Below are 8623 nucleotides of genomic sequence, written 5' to 3' on the forward strand. Positions count from 1 at the left end.
ATTCTGTAGCATGTTAGAATTTCCTTCTTTTTTAAGGCTGCATAATATTCCTCTGCATGTATAGACCACATTTTGCTTACCCATTCATCATCTATCAATGGACATTTAAGTTGCTACAACATTTTAGCTGAATAATATTGCTATGAACATGGGTGTGCAAATATCTCTTCAAGACCCTGTTATAAATTCTTTTGAGTATACACCCAGAAGTAGAATTGCTGGATCATATGGTAGTTCTATTTGTAATTTTTTGAAGAACCACCATACTGTTTTCCACATGGTGATACTGTCTTACATTCCCTACCAACAGTGCACTAGTATTCCAACTTCTCTACATTCTCACTAATGCTTCTTATTTTCTGGGGTTTTTTTTTTTCCAATATATTGTAGTATTAGTTTCCATCTCCCTAATGATCCATGCTGTTGAGCAGCTGTTCATGTGCTTATTGGCCATTTGAATACCTTCTTTGGATAAATGTCTATTCAAGTCCTTTGAAGCAGAAATTTCCAATTTTCCCCATATAGTCAGTTGCTTTCGAATGTCCTAGTCTTTGATATCTGGCTCCTAAAAGGGGAAAAAGGAAAAAAAAAAATGAGACAGGAAAAAAAGGGTGCTGATCCTTTTAATCCTTTGGAAGTTAGCTTTGGCTTCCTACGATGGCGGGAGGTGCAACAACATGGCCACCTGCCTCTTTGTCTGCACCTCTGTGACCAGAAGCTGCAATCATCAATCAGAGCACAGATGCTCAATATTTGGAAAACAGGGTCCTTTCACCCATTCTGGCTGCCAAAAGCTAGGAGCAAGCTGCTTTAAGAGGATGTACACAACTGCTTGCTGTGGGACTCAGAGCAGAAATTGACAAAGGCTAACCATAATTTACCATGCAAGACTTTTTCTGGAAGTTGCAGACATTTAGTAGACTCAGAGTTCCAAAACAGGTACCCCAGACAGGTTCTGCCAATTGTTGTCTGTAATTCTGTGATTATTGTCTAGGTGGAAAGACAGATTCCTGGTGCTTCCTACTCTACCATCTTTCCAGAATTCTCTCTTTCTGAATGAATTCTGTAAAGTCTTTATTCTTTGTTGTTTGTGGCCCCTGAATTCCCTATTCCATTAGAATAATGTGCCACTAATGGTTTGACAGATTTCCTTAAATGCTTGAACCAACCAACCAACCATCCAAAGAATTCTCTCTGATTTTGCAGAGTGCCCTATATTGGGGCACTTCAACATTTAGCAGGGCAGTTTATGACTCTGCCTTAGCCTTCATTTCCTTCTTGTTCTAGCCTGAAGGTCAGCCAGAGGTGAGAGCTTAGTCTTCTCAGGTCTCATCTGAGCATGCATTCTGCCCTAGGCATATGTATGACCTTCTAGATTTCCTGGAATATACAGAACTTTCACAGTCTATATTCCTCCAAGTATCTCTTTCTTCAGCTTCTTTCTTCCTAGCCTTTTTAATCTATTTCTTGCCCTGACTATTATCTCTTGCCCCAGCTGGCAGGAGCTAAAACATTTGCCTTTAAATGCTTTCAACAAATATGGCCCATGAAGCCTTCCCAGCCCTGGAAAATCCCCTATGTAGTCAAAACAAAGGCAAACTCTTAAACTGATCCCTTGGGGAGCCACCAGACAGGTCAAAACACGCAACTACAATTTTTTGAGAATTATGTCTGTCCTGCTTCTTCTGTTGTCAAGCACCTTGTACCAGGAATGTGAACAACAACAACAACAAAAAGTAGAGTTAAGAACAAAAAATTATTGTTTTGGAGAGATAGTGTTATTTTATTTTTATTTTCTAAAAGGTTTTTAAAAAATTAATTTATTTGAGAAAGAGTGAGAGAGAGCATGAGTGGGGGGAGAGGGGCAGAGAGAGAGGGAGAAGCAGACTCCCCACTGAGCAGGGAACCAGAGGATGAGGGGCTCCATCCCAGGACCCTGGGATCACGACCTGAGCCAAAGGCAAACACTTAACTGACTGAGCCCCAACAGTGTTATTTTAGAATCAGTGACAGGTCTACATTAAGATGACTACTATTATTATGGCACTACTGTGACTACGCACATGCTCTTGAGACGGGTGAGACCCTTCCAAGCAAACACTAAACGCAGAAACCATAAAGGAGAACGCCTGGGTGGTTCAGTCAGCTGAGCGTCTGCCTTTGGCTCAAGTCATGATCTCGGGGTCCTGGGATCAGGCCCTGCGTGAGGCTCCCTGCTCAGCAGGGAGTCTGCTTCTCCCTCTCCCTCTACCCCCCACCCCGCTTGTGAGCTCTCTCACTCCCTCTCTCTCAAACAAATAATCTTTTAAAAAAAGAAACCATAAAGGATAAGACTAATAGTTATGAATACATAAAATTTTAAAGTCACTGTATGTCAAAAATATTACACCATTAACAAAAGGTCTTTAAAAAAGTGTATGGTCAGGTTCATGATATACTAACCTTCTTTCACAGATATTGTGGGAAACTGTAAAGTATAATCCAGTATCAGGTGGGAGGTTGAAATAGAAGTTCTCTAATGGTATTGAGTAAATACCAAAGTGCATTTGTAACTGAAAACCATGCCTTGACCCAGGAGAGAGTTTTGGGTATTGGAGATTTCAGGCGTGCAGGCAGGCTAATGAATTAAATACGGCTGACAGAGCATCATGAGAACGCTAAAGCACAATTACATGGCTCATTCTTGAAAGATGGTCTCTTCCTCACCCTCAACTAGACCAGCAACTCCACAAAGGCAAAGATATTGTTTCTGCTTATCTAGTATAAATATATGATCTGGCAAATATTCTGCACTTAAACTTTTTTTTTTTAAATTAGTAGATGGATAGATAAATGGATGTATGAAATTTTAAAATATTATGGTTTAAACACACACACACACACACGAAAAATATCAACCCTAAAAAGTTGTTCAACATGAAAATTTCTTGAAAAAAGTACAAGTATGTTAAAGAAGGCAGCTACTGGAATAATTCCTTTCTGACCTCATGAACTTTTTTCAGGTACAGACTAACCTTGATATATCTCATGTATTTTCATGTGTTTTCTATTGCTACTGTAACAAATTACCACAAATTCAGTGGTTTAAGCACCACACATCTATTATTGTACAATTCTGAAGGTCAGAAGTCCCACATGGGTCAGCAGGGCTGCATTCTTTCTGAAGGCTCTAGGGGAGAATTGGTTTCCTTGCTTTTTCCAACTTCCAGAGGCTGCCCACATTCCTTGCTTGGTGGCTTTGCATGAACTCTGATCCCTGCTTTCAGGCTATATATCCTTCTCTGACTCTGACCCTCGTGCCTCCCTCCCTGTCATAAGGATTCTCGTAATTACATTGGGTTCATTGGCATATTCTCCCCATCTCAAGATCCTTAATTTACTCATATCTGTAAAATTCCTTTTACCATGTACAGTAGCAAATCATAGGTTCCACATACTAGGATGTGCACATCTTTGGGGAGGGGCCATTATTCTGCTTACCACACCTCAGTTCCAGAAAGCTGAGAAGTTCTTCTAGAAGTGGTGGAAGAGACTGAAGGGTAATAGAAACTGTAAACCCCAAAGCTAGCAGACGTGGCAAGTGAAATACAATCCTTATAGTCACAGCTAAGTCATTCTGGGCCAAATTCAGGGATCCACGCAGTGAAAAAAAAAAATGAGACATGCCCGAAGTATTTTTCTATTTTCTGGTTGGGCAGGGTAAAGATTAAAAAAGTAAAAAAGTATTTCTGTATATTTCCATTTTGTGGAAATGTATTTGATGGGGAGGTGACTTCTAAATTCTTGAAATGTCCTGAACAATTGGAATAGGGCTTATTCCATGTAGTTGTAGAGGGCAGACCCAGAAGCATCAGAGGAAGGTATGTGTTCAATTCAAGGAGGGCTTTTTTTTTTTTAAATTTTTTTAATTATATTATGTTAGTCACCATACAGTACATCCCCGGTTTCCGATGTAAAGTTCGATGATTCATTAGTTGCGTATAACACCCAGTGCACCATGAAGGAGGGCTTTTCTGACAGCTATCTTTGTTCAAACAGAATGAATCACCTCAAAGAAACTGAATACAATTAGCTTTATGAAAAGCTTACTACATTGTCCCCGTTCCTTGTCTTTTTACAAGTAAAGTCTGTGTTTAGTGCTTAGTCTTGAAATTCCCAATGGATTATCAGACTAATGTTAAGATCGATGTGAATATTTGATCCACTTCTGCTGGCCCTAAAATGTCTGAATTTAAAGGGAAGCCCTCTAAGACAGTTCTTTCATAAAAGTGAAATTACGATCACAGACAACTGAGAACTTCTGATAACTGCAAACATTCTATTCATACTGTGTTCATTTATTTCATTGTGAAAATTAGGCAGGGGCACAAGACTTGACTTGCTGGGTGCCGCTCGGTGCACGGCGCTGAGGTTTTGCTCTCTGCAACACAGGGCTCAAGACTCAGCGGCTCACCGGGTGCTCTAAGTTCCCTGCGCTTCATTCCATCCCTAACGTTGGCTGTTGGCAGTCCAAGAATCAAGGGGGAGACAGGGTGACGGCGTTCTGGCACTCTGGCCCCTCACCTCTGCTCTCACAAAGACGTGTGGGCGCCTCATAAGTTTGTTTCTTTTCTTTCTTTCTTTCTTTCTCTTTCTTCCTTTCCTTTCCTTTTTTCTTTTTTTCTCTTTTCTTTTCTTTTTTTTTCTTTTCTTGTACCTTACAAGGAGGGACTAGCAGGCAGGGTACCCCGTCGGGAGCTCAGCCGTACGGGTAAACAGGTGGAGTGTAAGGATTTGGGTGAAAGACGGCTGATTTGCCAAATCTTTCGTCTGCAACATTTCAGAGCAAAAACCTTGAGCTAACAGTGGTGAAAGAAGGCAACGTTTCGTGGCTGGAGGTGGGGAAGAAAGGTCCGGAGAAGCCGTGGGAGCAGAGCGGCAAGCCGGACGGCCGCCCGGAGGACTCGGGCCTTCGGGCGCACTCTTCGTAGCGTTGTCCGGCGGCCATCTTCTCCCCCAGGCGGTGAGGAGACGAGCGGCCCCTGTTGGCTGCGAAGGTGATAACGGCCCTTCGCAGAGAAGGTTTGGCGATGTTCCGGTAGGGGTCAGTGATGAGGCGGCTCCGAAACGCCGACTCTCCTAGGTTCTCGGGTCAGCTTTGACCCTAAAGGGGATGCAGAGTAGAAGAAAACTAAGAGGAGAGGGAGCCAGGAACGGAGACCAGGTCCATCTCGCTTATTTGCAATGTACGTTTAAGTAGACTCCCAAGTACACACAAAACGGGGGCAAACTGCTGCCGTTTATTCATCAGGAGAAAGGACCCTCGGAAATCCGAATCCGGGAGAGTCAAAAGAGACGGGGTCTCGCTATGTTGCCCAGGCTGGAGTGCAGTGGCTATTCACAGGCGCGATCCCACTACTGATCAGCACGGGAGTTTTGACCTGCTCCGTTTCCGACCTGGGCCGGTTCACCCCTCCTTAGGCAACCTGGTGGTCCCCCGCTCCCGGGAGGTCACCATATTGATGCCGAACTTAGTGCGGACACCCGATCGGCATAGCGCACTACAGCCCAGAACTCCTGGACTCAAGCGATCCTCCAGCCTCAGCCTCCCGAGTAGCTGGGACTACAGGCACGCGCCACCGCGCCCGGCGCTTACACGGCCGGCGAACGAGATATTAGAGGCTGTGCGGTGATGACGTTCCCTGGGGGCGGGGCGAAGGCGGGGCTGCGGCTGCCGCGGGAATGGAAACGGCCAGTACGAGGCGGTCCGGAGGCCGACGCCGTGTGACGTCATCAGGGACGGCGTGCTGTCGGCTTTGCTGGGCTCCGAGCCGGTGAAGCGGCTTTCACTGTTCGGGCCTCGGCCGTGGGCGTTTTGCTCTGAACACTGTGTTCCTGGACTTCAAACAGGCTCTGGTGCGTACTGCAGCTTTTGGGGGAAGTTACTTCCGAGGGAACCATCTGTCCCTAAAAGTCTCATTGTCCACAACAAGGAGGTGCGTTTGCTGTACGTAGTAGTATAACACGTCGTGGCAAGGGGGTTGGGGGTCTGCAAAAATGTCGGAGGCCCACTCAGTTTTCATTACTGAAATGAAGGAAGTTTGAGGGAGTGGTCTGCTTTCGTAGCCCCCGCATGTTCGTTGCCGGTTGTTGCTGGAAAAAAATCTATGGGTAAATGGGTGCAAAGATTAGGATTTGTCAGCCTGGAGTCGTTTTTGGAACAAGTTTGGGTTAGGTAGGGGTAGGAGGAAGAAGGAAAAAAGGATTTCCAACCATAGTGGATCTGTAACCACTGGACCTTTTATCTGTCCCATCACACTCTTTCCCATTCTTCTCTTCTCCTAGAAGATAGTTCAGACTTCTCCACCGCCTCCGTTGCGTCACAGAACTTTACTCCCTCCTTTATAGATAAATCAAGGCCATTAGAAAAATATCAAATCCTTGTTACCCCCTCCTTTAAATTTGCGGTTACATCTTCAAGGAAGGACAACTCTATTGTGGCTTCCTATCTGAAACCCAGTAGGTAAAAATGTCTCCATCAATCATTTCCATACCCATCCTCTCTCTTTCACTTGTTTAAAGAGATGCTGAGCTTTCTTTCATCTTAAAGTCTCCTTTGACCTTGCCTCTTTTTCCAAATGCAGTGTGTGTTGTGCTCGTGTGTGTTTTGCTCGTGGCTGCACTATTTGAAAGCTTGTTCTACAATCACTACATTTAGTTCCTAACATTCTATCTTCAGTCCACAACCCCCCCAACCCGCTGGAACTATTCTAAGACTCCCATACCTACGTTCCTAACTGGCAGATCTAGGGACTCTTTAGGACTTACCCACCCAGTTTCCAATATATTCTCACTCTTTACCAATATAGTTATTTAGTTGGTCACTTCAGAACTCGCTCAGTCATCCTTGACCACTGTTTTCATTCATTTACCACCAGATATTTTGTTTCTGCCTATCCAATGACAGACTGTGCTAGATGATAGAGATGTGGTGGTGATGAAAAGACGCTGGGGGGAGACAAACAAAAACAAAAACACAGCAGTATATATACGCTCTGATAAGTGCCATGCAGGAAACGAAGTGCTGAGAGAAAATCACAAGGATAGCAGGACTGGGAAGGGACATACTTTAGAGAAAGCAGTCAGGTAAGCCTCCTTGAGAAGGTGTCATTTGAACTGGGGCCTAAAGAATGAGACATCAGTTAGGGTACTTCAATTGCCAGCAATAAGGGCTATGTGTAAACTGAAGTAAAGGAACTCCTAAGAGAGAACTCATTGGAAGGAAGTGGGCAAATGTGGCAGAATGGTAGTTGTCCCCTCTGTGCTCATCTTTTACTACACTAATAAATTTTTTTAAAAGATTTTATTTATTTATTTGATAGAAAGAGACAGCCAGCGAGAGAGGGAACACAAGCAGGCGGAGTGGGAGAGGAAGAAGCAGGCTCCCAGCGGAGGAGCCTGACGTGGGGCTCAATCCTAGGAACCTGGGATCACGCCTAGAGCCAAAGGCAGACGCTTAACGACTGAGCCACCCAGGCACCCCACTACACTAATAAATTTTTAGTTGGGCAGATGAACCCCCCCCCCCACTTAGAGACAGATGTGATTTGATGTGGGGTCCAAGAGCAAATGGTAAGAAAGAATTCTCAAAACGTTTTCGGTGCAAAAATGGTGGTTTTATTCAAGCATGGGGGACAGGAAAGAGCTGCAGTGGGATTGTATGGAGCGACTGATGATATGCTTTTAGGTTGGGGGTGGGGGTAGAGACAAAGGAAGTTTCCAAAAAGATTTTCATATGTTAAAGAAGACTTACAGGATCCTGGAGGCCTAGCTATTGTCAAGCTAAGGTTGCTTTTTGCCACTAGCAAAGCATTAACGTTAACACGCTTGGGAGTTCCTGGAGGAATGTCATACTCTGCCTGTCTCAAGTATTTGTCAATGGGCTGCAAGTTGTAAGGCAATTTAGTTTTATCTACATTTCCTTTTGCCCTTGTTCTCCAAGTCAGAGACCACATTTCCCAGTTTCTCTAACAACCAGGTGTGTTCAGGTTCATCACCAATGGAATATGAGTGAAAGAGATAGGTGCAACCTCTTGTCACTGGCTGAACAATACATCCTTTGTCCTCTGCTTCTGCCCTTTTGCCCTTCCCTAGAGCTAGATGGCGCTAAGGCAAACCCACGGAAGTGCCCCGGCTCCAACTATGCAAATGAAGAAAATATCCTAAGCTAGAGCGTCAAGATAAAAAAAGAAACCAGAGTCTATTAATGACTTAATGGAGCCAGCCACCCTGCCAGCCTAGGCCACTCCTATCTCTGGACTGTCACGTGAGAAGTAAGCTTCTATCTCGTTTAAATTACTGTATTGTGTGTGTGTGGGGGGGGTTGTTATTGTAACACACTCTGTACTCTAACCTATACAGGAAATTTCACAGAGGAAAACCCTGACTAACCAGAACTCAGGAAGGGCAGAAACCAAAAGAGCTACAGGCATCTACAGCTCACCTCAGTTGGATGAATCAGACTCAACCTCTTGTAAGAGTCTGATTTTCTAGTTTGAGTCCTGTGTCCTGTTACAATCTCCACAGTCATATCCATTTTTGTCATTATTATGTTGTAAATAAAACTTTTACATTGTTTTTCTCA

General features: G+C 44.2%; 1 long non-coding RNA gene across 1 annotated transcript; it reads left to right on the top strand.

Moving 5' to 3' along the window:
- The first annotated feature begins 5739 nt into the window (after positions 1 to 5739).
- On the top strand, positions 5740 to 8623 carry LOC105238816. The gene is made up of 3 exons (XR_857601.3): positions 5740 to 5895; positions 8134 to 8312; positions 8401 to 8623. It is a non-coding gene; the product is annotated as an uncharacterized LOC105238816 (long non-coding RNA).

This window comes from Ailuropoda melanoleuca, chromosome 20 (assembly GCF_002007445.2).
Source record: "Ailuropoda melanoleuca isolate Jingjing chromosome 20, ASM200744v2, whole genome shotgun sequence".
In the NCBI taxonomy this organism is placed as follows: domain Eukaryota; kingdom Metazoa; phylum Chordata; class Mammalia; order Carnivora; family Ursidae; genus Ailuropoda; species Ailuropoda melanoleuca.